The sequence below is a fragment of the Mastigoproctus giganteus genome, chromosome 8, assembly GCF_048544385.1.
Source record: "Mastigoproctus giganteus isolate SK-2022 chromosome 8, ASM4854438v1, whole genome shotgun sequence".
In the NCBI taxonomy this organism is placed as follows: Eukaryota; Metazoa; Arthropoda; class Arachnida; order Uropygi; family Thelyphonidae; genus Mastigoproctus; species Mastigoproctus giganteus.
The window spans coordinates 51,349,310-51,370,325 of NC_143582.1; the positions used below are offsets into that span (position 1 = coordinate 51,349,310).

The 21,016-nt window shown below is 35.9% G+C and overlaps 1 protein-coding gene across 2 annotated transcripts in view; it reads right to left on the reverse strand.

The window, feature by feature from the left end:
- Positions 1 to 21,016, reverse strand: part of kri (uracil phosphoribosyltransferase krishah) — a 156,187-nt gene that overhangs the window by 64,260 nt on the left and 70,911 nt on the right. The gene's annotated exons all lie outside the window — the stretch shown is intronic.

Here is a 21,016-nt window from a genome sequence, read left to right on the forward strand (position 1 = left end):
AAAAGAAACAATTAATTGAAAAACACTTTAACATATTCATGAAATATGCCTCCACTGCAAGGAGGCATAATGTAATCTGAACACCATAACAGTTAACATATTCATGATCAGAAAGATGAAATTAGAAATGCCCGACTGTGATGGATAATGACAGATTTCCAAGTTCTCAGGCGAGCTATGATTAAAACGTTTAGTAAAAACTAAGACTAAAATCATATTTTTCTATTTGTTCTGGTAACCAGAAACACAAAACATTACTAGAACTTATAACAGTCTAATCTCATACATGGGTAAAAGGCTGACAAAAAAGAAGATATATATATTTATGTTGATCTTGTGATTCTGCAGATTGTAATTTTCTGGAAATACATAAGGAAAGTTGTTCTAAACAACATAAGTAGAAGGGATAAATGAAGAAGAAAAGTTAGTTCAACAAGAAGTAGAGATGAAATGTGAATGGATTCTGACCAGCTTGTTTCCATGGTTTGAGAGAGAGAGAGAGAGAGAGAGAGAGAGAGAGAGAGAGAGAGAGAGAGAGAGAGAGAGAGAGAGAGAGAGATGGAATTACAGATGCAAATGCAGAACAATTATTCATGTGGACATTTGTATGATATGAGAAAGGGAGAGAATTCTGTTCTCTCCCTTTCTCATATGCAATGGCCTGCTGCAGTGGCTAAAAATAACATAACTAAATAAAAATGGAAAAAAAAAAAAAAAACATAAATAAATCTTTTTCTTTTTGTTCTTCCTCTACTTTGTTTGTTGATGGATCTCCAGTTCTTGATTATTTCTGCGCATCTCACTATCAATCCTATTTATGTTTTTCCCCATTCTTTTTTTCATTATATATCTATTCATTAATAGGTTGTATTTCACAGCTTCCTGATTTCCTCACTTTTAGCTTTATCTCTTGGTGTTTTATTAGTTATTTTCCTTAGTGTTTTCAATTCTACTGTTTTATTTGTGTTGTTGTACCTCTTGTCTCAGCTGCACACATTATTATGTGTCTTACTAGTTTTATATATACAGTAGAGCATCAGTTATCTGGAATAATTAATGTCAGACCTCTTCTGGATAGCAAAATTAGATAATCAAATAATTAAGTTTGATAGATAATCAAACTTAAAGTAAAAGAAAAATACTTTAAATAGCCTGAAAAAAAGAAACGAATTTATTTAATTTAAAAAAGTAATAATAACTTATACATAAAAATTTGCACATTTACATGTGTATATTCAGATAAGTATTTTACTACAAATTTTATGTGGAAAAATTTAAAGTAATTTTTTAAAATAATGTTCAAGCATTTTTTGTTTCATTTGTTGTGGCTTTTTTTTTTGCTGCTAAATCTCTCAAGTTAATTAATAATATCAATTTGATTATATTGCATTCTTCCTGTTTTCTGCCCATTTCAGTGCTGTTTCTTTTCGTTGACATTTTACCACAAAAAAAAAAAAAAAAAAAAAAAAAGGAGAAAAATAATAAATCGCAGTGTCTGGCCTATATTATTCTTACCTAATCTGGAGCTAAACTAAACATAATATCAAAAATGAAGAAAACAAAATGTCATGGAAAATTGGGTTCAGTTCACGGAAGCAAATGACTAAATTATCACTCATGGTTTCCGAGAAAACCCATCAGTCCTAATCCAGCATTTCACCAGATATATGATGTTAAAAAAAAACAGAGAAATACTCTTGTAGCATAAAACTTTTTGTCTCAACTACTACCATTAATAAAAAAAAAAAAAAAAAGGAAAATTAGCTTTCAAATTATTCTGGATAACTGGCATTCTACTGTATTTAAACTTCAGCATCTTGATTGATGTTTGGATTGTTCCAAATTATATTATTCACCCCCCCCCTCGCAAAAATATTTTACTTGCTTTCAATGCTTATTCTTCTACTTCCTTATGAGTTATTCCTGAACTATTTATCTGTATTCCTAGGTAGTTAAATTTAATTACCTATTTTCTCCTATCATTTTCCCTTCTAAAACACATCTGAGGCGGTTCTTTTGCTGCTGCTGCTGTTAGGCTCTATGTTTCCCTATGGAAATTTCTGTATTATACTCTTTTACTTTTTTATTAAAATGATGTAGCATTATTTGCAAACTGCTTTAATTTTCTGCCATTAGTACTACGTCATCTGCATAGCAGATTATATTTAATTCTTTATTTTTTACTCTAATTCCTTTATTTACTCCATTAATTAATTGATCCATTATCAAGCTAAAGAGCATTGGATTCAATGAGTTTAGTTGTCTGATTCCTTTAGTTATTTCTATTTCTTCTGTGTTTACTTGATGTTTTAATTATGCATTTATTGTGTGTGTGTGTGTGTGTGTGTATTGAAAATAGAACAAGAAAGTGGAAACAAGGCAGAATTTTCCTCCCCGCTTTATATATATATATATAAACATATGTGAAATTATGTAGAAAAATATGGAATTTGCGAAATAGAAAAAGAGTATCGTATCGTAAGTAGTTTAATTATTTCATTTTTCCACATTTTCAGTTATTAAATTAATTAAATATTTAATTGGTCATATGATAACCAAAAGTAAGAAGGTGCTACGGTCATTCTTTATCATATATCATGTGGCAAACTCAGTTATAAATCCTTTTAGCTATGTTGGTATAAAGGTATATCTTGACAGAAAACTAATTTCGATTTTCTACTTGATCTACTATTTCAGTAAAGGCTGATTTATTCTTATTATTCTTATTTCCAAAAAACTGATGTTCAATATTATGTTTATTTTATATTTTTATCTTATTCAAAATAACTTCTATTATATCAGGTATTTTGCTATTCTAAAATTTCTTCTAATTTACTTCAAATATCACTACACACTGTAATACCAAGATCGTAACTGCCCGACCTTACTAAAAGGTTGGGCAGTTACACTCCTGGTAAATCCGAAGTATCTATATAATATGCTGTTTCTATGCTTTTGCTTTCAGCTTGCTAACTCTAAATTTTTATACCTAAAAATCTATATTAGAGCGATTTGATGGAAATTGAGGTCTATTGCTATCCTTATTCCTCGCCTTAATTTTGGCATAAGCCTTCCTTGTCACTAAATAAATAAATTGCACTAATAAAAAAAAAAATTAATAGTTGGTACTCACTTTCATTATTTTTGATTCACTTTCATTATTTTTATTTTTTATTTTTTCACTGCTATCTGTTGGGCTAGAGGTTATTCTGCCAGTTTGCTACTAAATTTAACATATATTGCATTATTATATTAGAGTACTGAAATTATATTCTTAGTATATTTGAACCTTGGCAAATGGCAAACAGAAACCGATAGCCTCAGCCAATTATTGATAGCATGTATTGATTGGAGCTAGCCCTAGTTAACATTCCATTCAATGTATCCATTAATCAATAATTTGCTAAACCATCATTTTATTTTTATTATTTTGTTATAATTTATGTGTTTATTTATAGGGTACAACAATGAAGTCCAACATAGGTTACTTGAATACTTGGCACTATGGCCTTATAGGTATATTTTTTCACTCCTGATACTTATATTCCAAAATTCTTATTAAATTTCATCAGTTGTATAATTCCCTCAGTATTTAGTTTAAAAAATAATGTAAAATATATATATATATATATATATATATATATATATATATCAGATTACATCTATTAATTATTTAGGAACTTTGTGCAACTTTAAGATATTGCATCTAAGCATGATCTATTTTTGCTGAAACCTTGCAACTCATCACTTAATTCTAAAATTTCACTTAATTTTTCTGATATTGCCTTTGTACACAGTTTCAATGGAGTGTTTAATAAATTTATACCCCTACATAATTTTCTGGAAATTGCTTATCTCCTTTTTTATATATATTGGAATTGTTATATTTTTCCACCAATCAACTGGATATATTTTTCTTTAAAAATCTGTTTAAATAATTCTATTAAACTGTAGTAAGCTTTACTCCTCGATATTTTAGTAACTCATTTATTTTATCTAACCTGCACTTATTCTATTTTTTAGTTCTCCTATTATTCTTTTAATTTTTTTCACATTTAATTCTATGTCCTCTTCACTTATTGAAATTATTTTCTTTGTTTTTTAATAAATGCTGTCCATTTTTTATTCTTTTTTATATTTTATTCTCCTAATGTTTCATATACTACCTTTTTACAAATTTTAATCCCTTCCCATTTTTCTTCTACTGACTGAACTTCATGTTCCATTTATTTTAATTCTGAATATTCTCTCAATCTATTTCTGTATAGATTCCTAATACTTTTATATTGTAATAATTCAATTTTGAATTTTGTTTCATCCTTTTTATTTTTTTGTTTTTTCTTAAAGGATATACTGCAAATCTGAATGTTCCCACTACTAATTTATGATCACTTCCAATATCTAACAGATGTAAAAGCAATGGTACTGCTTTTACATCCTTTATATTTTCCAGTTTTATATTTCTATTAATGATTATATAATAAATTATTGATTTACTGCTCCTATTATTTGTCCATGTTATTTTATGTTGTTCTTTATGTTCAAAAAAAGTATTGTTAATTCTATATTCACAGTCTCTACAAAACTGTAATAATTTATTTCCAATTTGGCTCTTTGTGTTCACTAAAATGTTGACAAATTCCTGGTATTATTTTATTTCCTATTTGGGCATTTAAGTCTTCTGCTATTATTACTAATTCATTCTTATGATCTATCTTATTAATTAAATCTTGTAGTTGATTACAGAATTTATGAACCCCTTCTTTAGGTTTCCCTCTTCTGAACCATATATGTTTAATGTTTTATTTTGCAATATCATTGTACGTGTAATATCCTTTTTGATTCTAGATTATATTGTTTTTTATTTTGTTCAGTGATTCATGTATTAAGATCCCTATGCCTTTAACAGCTCTTTCAATTTTCTGCACCCCACTATATATAATATGTATATTTTCCCACATTTACTATACCTTTTCCCTTCTTTTTAGTTTCTGTTAGTGTACAAATCTTAATTTTTCTATTTTCTAATCCTCCTACTTTTTTTTTTTTTTTTTTGATAGTTGTTGGCACATCGGCTTCTGTGGCCATAATGCACCTCCCAAAGGTTTTGCATTTTACTATCCAAGCCTGAGGCAGGATTCGACCCCACGACCTTTGGGTTGCCAGGCAAGCACTTTACCCACCTGGCTAGCCCGGTCAGCCATCCTCCTACTATTTCTTCTTCTTTCACATTAAGAGATTACATTCCATATTATTCCTTTTTCCTTATAGAGTTTCCCTAATCCATTCCTAGTCAATTCTCTATTGTCAGTCCAGTTTCTACCCTTTAATTTTTTTTTTTTGGGCATTTTAATTTTACATCTGAAGGGTGGGCTGCTAGCTCTTCTCTTCGATGATGAAACACATTTCATCTCACCTCTATCCTTCAACCTGTCTGGCTAGAGTGGCCCTACCAGGAGCTTAAACTGCTGTCAGCAGCTCTGTAGCCCACATATTCAAATTCTTTCCTCATACAGGTACCCATTTTGCAATTCTCACCAAGGAAGTTGCCTATCTTTGGACCCCTTTCGAGAAGCTTAATGTTTTATTTCTGTGTGGTCTCCATACCTGGACATTGTATTCCAAGTGTAGTCTTACAATTGCCTTATACAGTGAGATTATAACCAACCTACCTCTACAAGAAAATGTTCAATAAATCAAGAGGTTACCAAGGGAATTCCTTGCCACCTGAATCACAACTTCCAAATCCCTTTCTTACTCTACTTTTTTTAATTCAATCCCAACAAATTGGGAGTTATTTTGGTTAAGTTATTTTGGGGTTGCTATTCTTCATGTGTAAGACTATGTTTTAATGCATTTTGCTGCATTAAAACATAGCTTCCACTTTTTTTGACCACCCATGAAGCCTATCTGAATTATCTTGAAGGAGCACTGATCATTAATCACCCTTCCAATCTTCACATCAACTGCAAATTTTGATATCATGATCTTTATCAATGCCATTTATGAAAATCAGAAACAACAGTAGTCTCAGCACTTATCCTTGGGGAATCCCACTTCTAATGTTAGACCAATCTGAAGAGTAACCAATTAACTCAGTGGCTGTGGTGGGTCACCTGGCATTCCTGCAATAACCATTAACCCCAGGGGTGCTGACATCTGGTGAGTATGGGCTTGGCAAACCCAGGGTCCTGAGCTGGACATCATCATTCTCTTTCTTGGTGATTCCTTCCCCTCCCTCCCTCTCTCTCTCTCTCTCTCTCTCTCTCTCTCTCTCTCTCTCTCTCTCTCTCTCTCTCTCTCTCTCTCTCTCGGTAACTCAGGAATTTTTTTTTGGCTGGTGCAGAACAAGCCTCAGGCTTCCTTGCACCATATAGCTAATAATAATAATAATAATCAATGACTGAAATTTCAAAATTTTTTTCTAAATCCATCCTAAATATAATCAAACTTTTACTGCAATAGTTTCTGAAATGGTTTTTTTGGTTTTTGTGGAGAAATTGTGCATGAGAATCTGTCAGCATAAAAAACATTATGGAAATCCTATTTTCTCGAAACTTGATACTACAACATGGCTGGACATCATTTGGAAAACATCTATCCAACATTTTATGAATATTAGTGGGTCTCGATTACGCAAGTTTTCTGTCGAGAATCTCTCAGGTGATCCACCACCATCATTGCAACTATTTGGCTTTTGCTTGAAGAGTGGTACGGTACTGGACAAACTCCAATGCTGTGTTTGTTTGGTTTCAGATTACTTGTTTCTCTTTTCCACTATTTCAATAAACGGGGGGTCCACTAGAGAGCATCAACTAGTGAAAATGTGCGATTTTGCAGCTCCCAAATAAAAAAGTCACAAAAAGTGCCTTTTTGCAGCTTTTTATGTGGATTAAGTACAGATGCAGGATGATAAAAGCTATCAGGTAAGTGCTGTTTTATTTCATTTTGTCAGGTTTTTGTTAAGTTTTGGGCATTTGAAATTCCCACACAGTCACAATCAATGATCACTACAATTGTTATTACAAAGGAGCTATATGCTATTTATCTAGATTCAGCATACATGCAGATCTTTCTAAAATCTGGCCAGGATTTAGAGATTTATTTATATGAAGGTAAAACCATATGTAACTACTGTAGTAATATATAGTTATTGATTAGCTTTATGTTCTATTTAACATAGATTCTTGCATTATGAGATCTCTGATTCATTTTGCCACTACCCCTTTAGTGGGATAACTATAACCAGCAATTGGTATTAGCAATGGCCACATGGTGCAAGGAAGCCTTTGGCTTATGCTGCAACAGCCAAAAAATAATAATAATAAAATAATATAAAAAATAAAATAAAATAATAAAAATAAATAAATAAAATAAAATAATAATAAAAAATAATATTAATAAAAAAATAATAATAAGAGAAAAGGAAATAGACAACCTACGTGCTTCCCTGCTCCTGTAGGTAATTATCCAGCTGACCATTAATTCCGACAAACTATCAGCCTCTACCACCCATGTAGGTAACTTATTCCAGTAATTTATAACTCACTGGCTAAAATAAAACTTCCTGCAATCCAGTCTAAACATTTCCCCCATAACTTAAAATTAATAAATTATTCTTGAACCCTAGTTCAAGAATAATTTATAACTGTGAAAATTTCGTCCTCATTCATTTTACTTATGCTCTGAGTTTAAACACCTCAATCAAGTCTCCTCTAAGGTGCCTATTTTCCAAGCTCAGCAACCCACATATTCGAAGTCTTTCCTCATACGGACACCCTTTTGCCGATCTCACCATCCGAGTTACCCATCTTTAGACCCTTTCAAGAAGCACAATATCTTTCTTTAGGTGGGGTCTCCATACACAGTATTCCAAGTGTGGTCTAACAACAGCCTTACATAATGAGATTATGATGTCCTTATCTCTACTTGCAATTGTTCGATAAATCATTGATAGGACACCAAGAGCCTTCCTTGCAACCAGTCCACAATGCTTGGAGAACCTTATGTCTGACTGTATCGTAATACCCAAGTCTCTTTCCTCCACTACCGGCTTTAGTTCAACTCTGCCAAGTGTATAAGTTATTGTGGGATTCCCCAGGTGCAATACCTTACATTTTGCTGGATTAAAGCATAGCTGCCATTTTTCTGACCATTCCTGAAGTCTATCGAGGTCACTCTGAAGAAGTTCTGCTTCGCGGTGATCATTAACTACTCTAACAATCTTTACGTTATCTGCCAATTTAGACATCAAGCCCTCTATTCCCTTCATCAATGTCATTTATGAAAATCAAAAACAACAGTGGTCCCAATACTGATCCTTGGAGACCCCCACTTCTTGCATCAACCCAACCTGAGGAATAACCATTTATCACAACCCTCTGCTTCCTGTCCTGAAGCCATCCAGCTAAGGATTTTCCCTGTGATTCCAACCTGTTCCAGCTCAAAGTAACCACTTATGTGGGACTGAGTCAAATGCTTTGCTGAAATCCAAATAAACAATATCAAAATTATTCCCCAACTCTAGCACTTGAGTGACCCTGTCAAAATAGCTAACCAGATTAGTTAAACATGATTTTTCCCTTTACAAAACCATGCTGAGTATCCTTCAGAATTCCATTTCTATCTAAATGATCCTGAATTCCACCCTTGACCACTGTCTCCGTGATTTTCCCTACTACTGAAGTTAGACTAACCAGCTGGTAATTTTCACTTCAGAACTGCCCTTATGTATTGGGGACACATTGGCACTTTTCCAATCCAAAGGAATTATTCCCGAGTCCAGTGATGCTCTGATAATTAGCCTCAATGGTTCAATGCACTCACTTGCCACTTTCCTTAAGATAATAGGGTATATGCCATCAACCCCAGGAGCCTTACTGGCCTGTAGGCTCAAAAGTTTTTTCATTAAATAAACATGTGAAATTTCAATATCATTAATTATATTTTTTTCGACTTCACTCCCATAATTTCTCATTGACGTAAGGATTTTTCTTCTGTAAATATCAATGCAAAGTAACTGTTGAGTTCATCTGCAACTTCAGATGGAGTATCTAATACTGTCCTACATCCATTACATACAGGTCTGATCTGGTTTGTCCTTCTCTTCTTTGCATTCATATATGTGAAGAATTTCTTATCCCCTTTCTTTGCTCTCTTTGCCAGCAATTTCTCATAAACTGCCTTTGCCAGCTTAACCTTTTCTGTGGCACTATTACAGATCAATTTGTAGCTGTTATAAGGCTTCAGTACTTTTTATTTCTCTGTACATTTTCCAGGCTGTCTTTTTCTGCTTAAGTAATCTAGCAACTTCATTATTCATCCAAATTGGAATTCTCCTCATAGTGTATTTTTTTAATGGTATATAAGCATTCAATGCTTCTGTGATTAATGTTTTAAAGGTATACATTAATTCAATTGTATTCGCTCTCTGTGCAATATCTACCCAGTTAAGAGGCCATGTAGCATCTTAAATCATCGTAATTTCTTTTACTGAAATAACCCATTCCTTTGCCTTGAACTACTGCTGCCCCTCTCTTCATCGTCCACCGTACTACTCCATGATCGCTTCCTGCTACTTGCAGCCCTATTATGTCATCTGGTTCATGGGTGATGATGAGGGCTAGAGTATTATTTTCCCTAACATGTTGATACAAATAGCAATCATCTAATTGATTTAAAAATTTTGTCCCCCATGTGGAGTTTCCTTCCAATTTGCTCAATCAATTAGAGGCAAATTAAAATCACCCATAAGACATGGATGCTTACTTGCCCATTCCATTTGCATGTAGAGGTTCTCATCATAATCTTCACCATCACTTGGCCTGTAGATTACTGCCACTCTCATTATACCTTTGCTTCAAACAATCTCACACCATACAAATTCTTTCGTCGTGCTTAGGCTGCTTTTGATAAGAAGCATGACCCCTCCAGCCCTTCTATCTTCCCTATCCTTCCTAAATATATTATACATAATGTACTGAAACTCATCATCCCCTATCTCCGGGTGACACCACATTTCCGTAAACCCTATTATGTCAGCGTTACTTGTCCTAACCAGCAGTTTGAATTCACTTATTTTATTGACAACACTTCTGACATTACTGTACAAACAATTAAGACTTAGTGTTCTTGTATAGTTAACTACCCTGACACACCTCTTAAAGTTATTTAAGCTTGCTTCCCTGTCATTAGCTACCTGCTCATTTGAAAAGTTTCAGCCCTCAGAACATCTTGCTAATATGTTCTGATGCAGTAACAAACAAGAACTCTTGAGGTATGTGCAAGTGTTACTTTGATCAATAATATCAGATAAACACATATCTATATTAACCTTGTCCCTCCAAACTAGCAGTTTCCCTGAACCTTTAAGGTATCCTCCATAATACTGGCAAAAACTCTTGCACCACCTTTGTTTAAATGTATCCCGTCTCTACAAAACAGCTTCCTTCTACCTACAAGTGCGGGCCAGGCTGATAGCAATTTTCCCCCAAAAGCCTTGCAGAGTTCTTCAAGTCTTGAGTTAATCCACAAGGATTTCAGCATATAATCCCTCCTATTGTGCCTGGGCAAAATTGAAGAGACAGACATCGTGACCTAACTCGCAGAATTTCTTCAGCATGGTCCTATATTTGTCTAACAAAGTGTCAGATCGTGTATGCTTAATAATAATAGAATAATAATATTCTCTTTACCCCCTTAAAATCTGACAGTCTATTGGTGACATCATTAATAGTTGCTCCTGGCAGACATACCCCAGTCAACCTATCCTCATTAAAAAAAATATTTCCCGTTTCCCTGACAATGGAGTCTCCTAATAAAACTAAGTCCTTTTGAACCAAAGTAGTTTGCACTTAGTTATACTGTTCTGGGGCCCGAATCAGGAGTGCATCACTTGGTGGGTTACTAGAGTCTTGAGTCCCTGATGAGCTCCCAGATACATTATTCTCGAGTAAACACCTGTTTTTTCAATGACTCAAATTGTTCTAGCAATGCACCAAATTTTAACTTAAGATCGGTGCACTCCTTACAACAGTGACAAAGAAAAGAATCTCTAAATGAGCTAGGATTATCCACTAGGTCGACCTTGGAATACATGACACAGGTTCTGCAAAGAATGAAATCATGACTCACCAGGGAATCGCCTTCGGCTATTTCCGTGTGAATTACGGTACCCTCTGACGAAGTGTTCAAGACAGATCTTGTATTAACCATTATAAAATTTACTAATTATTAATAAATGAAACTTTCACTAAATTATATTTATAATATTTAAAAAAAAAAAAAAAAAACTATTACAGGAAAAAAAACGTGGAAATAAACTTTTCAATATACTAAACAATCTTTGAAACCCTGCTCTACTTCACTAATCCTGCTCTAATCTCCTCTTATCTATACTTCTTTGCTGTCTATTTACTGTCAATTTGCTATCGAATTACTCTGGAAAGACTTAGGATTTTTGCATATGTGAGATATCATTTGAATCATATAGCCCTAAGCTAACTGACAATCCTTTTGTATATAATAACATTTTAACTAAAAGTTCCAATAACTAACTTCACAAAGAAATTCAAAAAATGAATACACACTCAGAAGTAGAACATCAAGATTTCAAACTCAATGTTCAATAAAATGCACAGACAATGATGATCAAACTTCACAACCTTATTCAGAGGATGAGGGCCCTATACCTGGGCCTACCTTAAAGAAAAAGGCAGGTCCAGGTCTAGTCTAAGAACCCTTAAAAAAAAAAAAAAAAAACAGAATTAAAACTCAATCTAAAACTGAGTTCCTACAATTTGTGAAAAACATACAACAAGGATCATATCAAAAAGAAAATGACACACAGCAAAATTCTCAAAATTCTCAGGCAGCTGGCACTAGGATAGTGCCAGCTGCCTGAGAATTTTGAGAATTTTGCTGTGTGTCATTTTTTTATCTTGTTCAGGACGAACAAGATAATATCAGAACACCTTAAATTAGAAGGGCTCATGGCTGCCCAAACTGGCGGAATAACAGCTTCTGTTAGAAGACAAATCATAGCATGTTGGACAAGCATGGAGCACAGTTATTGACCTCTACATAGAGATTGAAGTACTAAAAGCAAAACTGGAAAAAAAAGAAAACTAAGTGGGAAAAACAAAAATAACAAAGTTTCTTATCATATGACCAGGCATTAAAGGACACCCAACAGGAACACAAGTCAACCAACCCACAAAGACCACTTATCAAAAAGGAGAAAAATATTATGATAATTAGACCCACAGAAGAAAGCACACTGGACTCCAGTGAAGATATTTAATAAGCCATAACCAAAAACCTAGACACTCAATTCAAGACAATAAAAATCAAGGGACTCCACAAAATAAGAAGCACTGGCATAGTAATAGAAACAGCTGCTACAAAGGATGCTGACAAAAATTGGAAACAACCCTGAGGTAACCAACTTAGGTTTAAAGATTGAAAAACCACAAGTGAGAGGACTTAACAAATTGATTTTTGATATTGATAAAACCAAAAACACGGAGGAAATTATAACAGAAGTTAATGACAAAAACTTCCAGGACTAGCAAACTAGAGACCAACTAAACTCAGAATTTAACTTAAAGTATTCAACAAAATCAGTCTGCTGAATCCTGCAATTGAATTGTAGAGTTATCCCCCAGGGTTTGGCAGTTGATAGCCAAATAAAGCTATATATGTTACTGAAATTACATATTGAAAAATTAATACAAAAGCCCGTAGTATGGCAAAACAGTAGTGCGAAAATTTAACATAAACCTAACAATTAATCGTAATGGGGGGGGGGGTAGAGAAGTGGTAACAAGACAGAAACTGTAGCCGAAAACCTCCAAATAATTTAGAATATAATTTAAATCCAATTCAAATAAATCCATTGTAAAATTTAAAATATAGAACCAATTGTATAACAATTTAGCGGCACCCCCCCTAGTAAGGTACCAGTTCCGAGAAACGTGATATATCACCAAAAGAGGCTAATCAAACTACTAAATCAAAATAAAATAAAAATAGACTGACCAATAGCCCAATATCGACAAATGACTACTTCATATTTATTTATTTTCTTATTTATCTATTTTATTTTTTAATGTCATTACTTATATATATATAGGCTGGGGTTGCCACAGGTATAGAGAGCACTTCCCTATACCCAGATGCTACTCGTGTATGAAGTTTGACCACATATCCCACATGTGCACTCAAACAGAGAGCATGTGTAAGCACTGTGCTATTCAAGGACATGACTACAATAGTTGTAAAAATAATCAGGAACTCAAATATGTCAATTGCAAAAGTGTAGGACTTGACTTCAACCATCCATTGAGCGATGCTAACTGCCCAATCTATATGAAGGCAGTGAAACAGCACAAATGGAAAACAATTATGGACAACCAATATAATTCTGTTAATCACCAGGCTTTGAGGTTCCTTCAATTAAATGTCCAGAGAGCATGTGTTGTAGTAGGATACATCCATGGTGGCAGAGTTGGGATACCCTAGAAACTACAGAATCACAGAAACCACCACTGATGCTACGTGGGCAGCAATAAGTTATAAGAAAAGTAGCATCACTGTAACTAAGGTAAATAACCTACACACACCCTTAGAAGTTTTGTGCACAAACAGCCTCCCCACTGGGACCATTCCATGTAACCTCCTTATACTGTAAGCCTGGCAAGAGCATCGACTCCAGCACTCAGTATCTAGAAACCGCACTAAGCTTATTACCCAGCTGCAAAATCTTAGTATCAATGAGTGCAAACTTAGTCACCCCTGTGGAACAATCACACAGCTAACAGAACTGGAGTAACACGTGGAGGGCTTCATACCTACCACACCATTTACTGTCTTAAACCAGCTACACAATCTGCCAATGTACAGTAGTATACTGCATGAGAGTGTGATTGATGTAACTATGGTGATTCAAGTCATAGCTCACAAGTTTAATAACTGAAAGGTGTAGGAGTCCTGGACTGCATCTGACCACCAAGCCATAACATTTCAACAGATACACTAACTGGATCAGAGCCTACCTCCAATTTATGATATAACCAGATACAATATAAAAAAGGCTGAATGGAACAAGTACACTGCAACCTTAGGCAACTTACTTCTGGGGACTTCCCCAGAAGTAAGAATTAACATCTTGCTAATTATTAAGATTATAACTTTATACAGGTAATAATTTTAACTTCTATAAACTTAGTCATTCAGTTTAATTACAACTGCATAATATTTATTCCTGTGTACTCTTTTTTCCAAGTCTTTTTTCTCTCCATAGGTATCACACAAGTGACACCACTTTCATGAGTCTTACAAAACAATACACACATAAAATGTACATATTCTTTAAAGCTAACAATACTGCATTAAAACTACATTTAACCTTTGAATTTCTTTCTTCCATACAATTTGCATGAAAAAAAAAAAAAAAAAAACCAATAATAATTGCCAGATTTCTATTTGTTCAATTTTAATAATATTTGGAATGGGTAAACAAATCTTTCTAAGAAACTAAATAAAAAATTTCATGAAAATCCATCCAATAGGAATTGAATTGCTACATGCAAATGGATGGACATTGTGAACACACACACACACACACACACACACACACACACACACACACACACACACACACACACACACACACACACACACACACACACACTCATCCTGAAATAGGTGGGTATATGGGATGTGTTGGGGTAACTAGAAATAGGAGCATGTATGCTTGCATGTATACCAATGCTAGAAGTATAGTAAATAAATTTGAAGTGTTGGTCAAGACATCAAAGGCGGATATTGTTGGGATAGCAGAGACGAGGTGTCACACAGATATAAGGAATGCTGAACTGGAATTTGGGGAGTACAATGTGTACAGAAAGGATAGACAGGATAGAAAGGGAGGAGGTGTTATGCTGTTAATTAAGAAAAACATAAAATCAAAAGAAGTGCACCCAGTTGATATAGATGAACAGTGCATTGTTGAGTCAGTTTGGTGTGACATAAGCACTGCGAAAGCAAAAATAAGAGTAGGAGTGTGTTATAGGCCTAATGACTCGAATGAGTACAATGAACAATTATACAGAGAAATAGAGTGGGCCAGTAAATCAGAATGTCTTATAATGGGAGATTTTAAATTCCCAGATATTGACTGGAACTTGCGGTTGGTCACTCACACACTAGTCAGACTTTTGGGGATTTATTGGATGATTGTTTTCTGCAGCAGCATGTTCGAGAGGCAACCAGAGAGAGTAATACTCTTGATCTGGTTATCAGCAGTGATCACTCGTGTATTAAGAATTTGCAGATAAAGGAACCACTAGGTGGCAGTGATCACAGTGTACTGATGTGGGATTTACTTAAAGATATAATTGCCATCAGGGGTAAAGGAAAGGGTTTTTGCTTCCGTAAAGGTGAGTACAGTGGTCTCAGAAAGTTTTTAAATTTTGTACAGTGGGATAAACTGATGATGTTACCAACAGTAAATTCTAAGTGGGAAGCATTCAAGGAATTAATCGTGGAAGCTACTAAAAGTTTCATACCCATTAAGAAATACTGTTCAAGGTTTAGGCCTAAATGGTTATCAATTGAACTAATGAGACTTGTAACAGAGAAGAAAAATACATGGGATGCATATAAATTATCAAGCGACTCAGAAACCTATGGCCGATATAAGCTAGTCTGTAATCAGGTCACAAAGGAGGTTAGGCAGGCGAAGGCAGATTACGACAAATCCTTGGCAAAAGATGCTAAGAAAAACAGCAAGGATTTCTTTACTTATATAAACTCTAAAAGGAAGAGGATGAATAAAATTGGTCCACTTGATATCGATGGATCGACTGTTGATGATCCTGTCCAGATAGCAAACAAACTGAATGAGTATTTTGCATCTACATTCACACACGAGGAGTTAAGGTTTGGAAATGGCAGAAGGTTATCAAATTGTAACAGGATACTTAATGATTTCGTAATAACTGAGAGCAAAGTGGAGGAGAAATTGTTGAAGTTAAACATAAGAAAAGCACCTGGGGTGGATGGGATCTATCCAGTTATATTAAAGGAGGCGGCAAAGCAACTAAGCAAACCCTTGGCCATAATTATGAGAGCATCCTTGGACTCAGGGGAGGTTCCCACAGTCTGGAGATGTGCAAATGTATCCCCAATTCACAAAGGGGGATCGAAGGGTGACACGAGTAATTACAGACAAGTTAGTTTAACTTCTGTTCCGGGTAAAATAATGGAGTCACTGGTTAAATATGCATTGCAAGATCATCTAGACAAGACTGCAGCAATAATTCAGACACAGCATGGGTTTGTTAAGGGAAAGTCTTGTCTGACAAATTTGATAGGATATTATGATGTGGTTACAAAGGAACTGGATGTAAAAAATAATTTTGATATCATCTATTTGGATTTCAGGAAAGCTTTTGACACTGTTGCGCATGAAAGACTATTGTACAAATTGGAGCAGAATGGTATTAAGGGTAAGTTGCTACAATGGATAAAAGGATGGTTAAGTGGGAGAAGACAGAGGGTGGTAATCAATGGGTGCTGCTCTTCGTGGACTAATGTTATTAGTGGAGTCTCACAAGGTTCGGTGTTGGGTCCACTGTTGTTTTGTATATTTATCAATGATATTGATGAAGGTATATCAGGCTTAATGTCGAAGTTTGCAGATGATACAAAGGTTGGCAGGGTTGTTAATGACAGTAATGGCAGTGTGCTACTGCAACAGGATCTAGATAATTTTGGCAGATAGGCTAAGAAGTGGCAACTGAAGTTTAACCTTGACAAATGCAAAGTACTGCATATGGGTAGAAGTAACCCCAGAGAAACGTACCAACTGTGTGGTACTACCCTTAAGGTGGTAGAAAATGAAAAAGACCTGGGAGTAATTGTGCAGGTAGATATGAAGTTTTCTGAGCAATGCAGACAGGGAGCCAGAGCAAGTCATGGGGTTTTGTCAGTGATATATAGGAACTTTGCTAGCAGGGAAAAGGTGATTATCCCTCTGTATAAGGCAATGGTCAGGCCATGCCTTGAGTACTGCATACAGGTCTGGAGGCCTCATTTTAGGAAGGATGTAGATTTACTTGAGCGTGTACAGAGAAGGGCAACAAGATTGGTGAGTGGTATGAAGGGATCCTCTTACCAAGAGAGGCTTAAGTTCTGCAAATTGCAGTGGCTGGAGACTAGGTACCTGCGCAGTGATCTGATTGGGGTATATAAGGCCTTGAATGGGTTGAGCATGCTGAATTCTGATGGGATCCTTCCACTTGTTCAGATTACGAACCTAAGGGGGCATAAATTCAAATTAAGAAAAGACAGATGTAGAATAGATGTGAGGAAATTTGCCTTTAGCCAGCTGGTGGTTAATTGCTGGAACAAACTTCCATCTGTCGTTGTGCAAGTTGATAGTTTGAATAAATTTAAGGAGGAACTGGTAAGGCATTTGGAGGGAATGGTGTGATTTTTTTTTTTTTTTTTTTTTTTGGCTAGTGCTGCATAAGCTCATTCACATGCTTTCTTGCATCACATGCCACTACTACTACTACTACATGACAGAAATCATGAGATACCTACCTAGTAATGGGTAGGCCCACCTTTCACCCGGATGAGGACAACCACATGGCAAGGCATTGAATCCACTAGTTCACAAAAGCGTTCCACAGGTATTTCCATCCATGCTTGCTGCAACACTATCTATAATTCTGTTGCATTCCTGGGTGGAGGGTCTAAAGCTTGAACAGACCTATCTACAGCATCCCAAAGATGCTCCACAGGGTTCATGTCCAGTGAACGGCGAAGTCATTCCATGGTGGTAAAATCTGCAGAATGCTCTTTGAACCATGTTCTGGTCACCACAGCTCTCTGGGAAAGCACATTGTCCTGCTGGAAGAGTCCATTGCCCTGTGGGTGCATGATGACCACGAAGAGATGTAGATGGTCTGCAAGGATGGACACATAACGTGGACTGTTCAGAGTTGCGTCTAAACATACCAGGGGTCCCAACGTTGAACACACCCCAGACCATCACCGACCATCCACCTGCCTGAACAGTTCCTTGTTGACATGACGAATGCACAGCTTTGTGCAGTTTCCACCAGATATGCACCATCCTTGCTCTGTCTGCTCAAAATAACTAACTGGAAACAGGACTTGGAGCAGGAGAACCATCTCCAATCATCCAAGGTCCAGTGCTGATGGTCTTTTACATTTGAGGCGTAGAGTCCTGTGTCATGGTGTTAGCAATAAGACTCTGGTGGGTCAGCGGCTCCCATAACCTATTACAGCTAATGATTGCTTGATGGTCTTGGTGGAGACATTTCTGGTACCTCCCTCGTTGAAGTCGGTAGTGATTTGTGCCACCATTGCTCTCCGGTTGGCTGAAACAATGTGAGACAGATGTTAACAGCCACGTTCATTCACCACTTTTCTCTGCCCACAGTGCTGTCCACAATGACATGTTATTCCAGAAATGGCATATTCTTGATACACTCTTAATACTGTCAACCGGGGATAGTGCAATTTCTGTACCACTTCCGCAATAGAGTGACCCATGCATCAAGCACCCACTATCATCTCTCTTTCAAAGTCAGTTAACTCACGATGTTTATCCACACTGACATCGAATTACCGTCTATGTGAATGCAGTACACCTATATACTTGCCAAGCAGTGGGTTCATCCACTATCGAGAGGGGGGGGTGACAGTGTCGTGTTGTCCAGGAACCAGGTATCCCATGAATTCTGTCCTTTCAGTATATAATACACATACATATGTGCAAACTCACCTAAAAAATAAAAGCTGTTTAACTAGACATACAGCATATACCCACATATATACCCATTTTTCAAGGTACAAATTTAATTTGTTTCTGTGTTAACTGCAGCCATAGACTATCACCCTCCCCTCATACTTGTTTGAGGTTTAACTCTGCAGCAGTGTTACCTGCTATGACAGACCTCACAGTGAAATATCTACTAATCACCAAGTCAAAGATTAGTGGTTATAACACCAACTACCTTCCTAATTATGCATGCAGTCTTAACTAAATAGTTTTGGAAGATACATTATTTTCTTTTCAGAATTATACATGAAAAGAATCTGACAGACTTTGACACATTATTTTCTCAGAATTATTTGTGAAAAGGCCTGACAGAGTATTAATGAAGGAGGTCTAAATTAATTGAAAGATAACTCTTTCATGAATGAGTTCACTGCACATGGGGTGGGTCCCAATAGTGAATTTTCAATAGTGAGGACTCTGTGGAAAGAGTCTCTTTGGATTTTGAAGCTTAGTAAAAATGAAAAGTTTGTAGATGCTTTTAAATATTAATTTTTTTTCTCATTCTGACTTGCTTGTAAAGCATTAGAATAAAACTGTTATCAACATTCAAACTAGAATATTAAATTTTTTTTAAATTATAAAAAATGGTTAAAAAATAAGCTTGGTACTTTTTTTAAAGCAATAAGAGGCTGTTTTTTTTTTAAAGCAGCCTCTTCCTCTATTTATGTATCACTTTAGCATTAGCATTAGCATTAGTAGAGGCATTTGATGCAAGAAAGCAAGCTTATGCAGCATCAGCCAAAAAAAAAAAAAAAAACCACTTCCACTTCACCCCTCTGTTCGTTCAAAATACCTGTCCAGCTGAGCCTTAAACTTATTTAGGCTATCAACCTCCACCACAAGGGATGGAAGTCTGTTCCACCAACCAACCACTCGCTGGCTAAAGGCAAATTTCCGCACGTCTATCCTACATCTGTCTTTCCTCAATTTGAATTTATGCCCTCTCAGGTGATTATTCTGAGCTAGAGGAAGAATCCCATCAGCATTGAGCATGCTTAAACCATTCAAGGCTTTATACACCTCTATCAGATCACCTCGCTGGTGCCTAGTCTCCAGACACTGTAATTTGCAAAACTTAAGCCTTTCTTCGTAAGAGCACCCCTTTGTTCCATTCACTAATCTTGTTGCCCTTCTCTGTACTCGTTCCAGCAGCTCTACATCCTTCTTGAAATGAGGCCTCCAGACCTGTATACAGTACTCTAGGTGTGGCCTGACCATCGCCTTATACAATGGAATAATCACCTCCTTATCCCTGCTGGAAAAATTCCTGTATATCATTGACAATACTCCATGAGCTACTCTTGCAGCCCGTCTGCACTGCTCAGGGAACTTCATATCTGCCTGCACAACCACCCCCAAGTCCCTTTCATTCTCTACCACTGTCAGTGTTGTACCATAGAGTTGATACGTTGCTCTGGGGTTGCTGTTTCCCATGTGTAGTACTTTACATTTGTCAATGTTAAACTTCATTTGCCACCTCTCAGCCCATCTGCTCAACCTTTCCAGATCCTGTTGCAGAAGCATAGTGTCAGTAGTGTCCTTGACAACCCTGCCAACCTTTGTATCGTCTGCAAACTTGGACATTAATCCCGATATACCATCATCAATATCATTTATAAATACAGAAAACAATAATGGACCCAACACTGAGCCCTGAGGGACTCCACTAATAACATCAGTCCACGATGAGCAGTGTCCATTGATTACCACTCTCTGTCTTCTCCCCCTCAACCACCCCTTTATCCATAGCAGCAATTTGCCTCCAATGTCACACTGCTCCAATTTGTGTAGCAGTCTTCCATGTGCAACAGTATCAAAAGCCTTTCTAAGATCCAAGTATATAATATCAAAGTTATTCTCTGCATCCAGTTCTTTTGTGACTGCATCATAGTATCCAATCAAGTTGGTCAGGCAAGACTTCCCCTTAACAAAACCATGCTGTGTCTGAGCTATAACTGAAGTCTTGTCTAAATGATCCTGCAGTGCGTCTTTAACCAGTGCCTCCATTAATTTTCCTGGAACAGAAGTCAAGCTCACAGGTCTATAATTACTTGTGTCAGCCTTTGATCCTCCTTTGTGAATTGGGGTCACATTTGCACATTTCCAGTCTATGGGTACCTCCCCTGAGTCCAAGGAAGC